A 1,752-nucleotide genomic window follows, 5' to 3' on the forward strand; every position below is an offset into this window, starting at 1 on the left:
GTCTGTCTGTCTGTCTGTCTGTCTGTCTGTCTATCTATCTATCTGTCTGTCTGTCTGGCTGTCTATCATTTGTTTATCGATCTGTCTATCTGTCTGTCTGTCTGTCATTTATCTATCTATCTATCTATCTGTCTGTCTATCATTTGTCTATCTACCTATCTATCTGTCTGTCTGTCTGTCATTTATCTCCATCAGGGACCATTAAAGAGAGACGCTCAGCTGTCTGTCTGCTCAAATGTTTAAAGGGCCAACTGGCCCCTTTAAACAGACCCCTAAGATCCTTTCAGATGATGTTAATAAACTACAGACCAAAATCAATCTAAAGACTAAAATATCTCAACAGAGAAGGAAGATTTACTGGTGAATATTTCAGTTCTGTTTTGTTGCCATCGAAAATCTTTTTGTGGGACGGAGCATGTGGAGAAACGTTCAGCCAAATATGAGAGAGAATCAGGCCAAGTTCAGTTTACTCTCCTCATTTTGAACCAGTTTTATTGCAGGTCACAGCTATAAACTTTTACTGAATATATTCTTCCTGATATAAGCACCTTATTTTTATGCTGCGTTTTTAGGTTCAGTTTGCGGTTAAATATATTCCTGTATTTATTGTGTGTTTTTAATGACTTTTAATGAGTTTTTCTTTTATGACTATGGTGCTTAAATCATAATGAAAAAGAAACTTTTTGTTTTTAATGGAACAGTTCATCCAAAATCCAAAATAGTCGCCCTCAAGTCGTTCCAAACTTGCAGTGTAAAAAAAAATTATTTCACAATTTATAAATGAAACAAAGATTATTGGAGCACGTTTTACAACAAAATACTGCTTCAGTCTTTCTACTTCAAAATGTCATGTTTAGTTCAATGTTTGTTGGCATTTCCTTATAATTATTTATGAAGTTTACTAGCAATTTCAGAGTTAAAATTGTTTCTACACTAAATTTTAAGTCTGTTTGACCTTGTGTCCATGAAACACAAAAGAAGATATTTAGCAGAATGTTCATGCTGCTCTTTTCCATATACTGTAAATGGTGACCAATGGCTGTCAAACTCAAAAAAGTACCATAAATGTATCATAACAGCAATCTATATGACTTCTGTACTATATTCTAAAATAGAACAGAACATCACAGCAAACATCAATGATTCTTGTGTTTTGTAACCAAATTGTAACCAATTTTGAATATGAAAAAAAATGACTTTTTTATTTTTTTTGAAAATGAATTTTAGTCTGTTCCCCACAAAAGTCATTATATGTTTTTAGACTATTATATATTTTCTGATTTAATTAAATTTTAGCCTGTTCCATGTATGTATATGGGTCAAAGACATTAAGATGTCCGCATCAAAATAAATGTACAAAAGTGATTTTAAGTCCATAGAAAGCACATTAAATGTAAGTAAAGTGTCTACTTTTAAGGTTTCAAATAAGTTTTTGGAGGTTAAAATGTTAAAATTTGGTTGAAATAATGTTACATTGTCATTCAGTGTAACACAATAATTATGTAAAAATTCAAACAACATGCTTATTCTGACGTGTACATATTAAAATATATAAAAGAATAAGGGAGCATATTACATTTTATTGTGTTTTAAATGAGTAAAAAAGTCTTACTGACAAATGGGCAAAACCTAGGATAGTGGCACATTTGAAAAATGTAAAATTACAACTAATTAGTATTTGGGGTGAGAGTAATTAGTCTTTTAATATGTCATAAATTGATTTTTGTTGTAAAAAAGAATAAAACCTTTTTC

The sequence above is a fragment of the Sinocyclocheilus anshuiensis genome, unplaced genomic scaffold (assembly GCF_001515605.1).
Source record: "Sinocyclocheilus anshuiensis isolate Anshui unplaced genomic scaffold, SAMN03320099.WGS_v1.1 scaffold2477, whole genome shotgun sequence".
In the NCBI taxonomy this organism is placed as follows: domain Eukaryota; kingdom Metazoa; phylum Chordata; class Actinopteri; order Cypriniformes; family Cyprinidae; genus Sinocyclocheilus; species Sinocyclocheilus anshuiensis.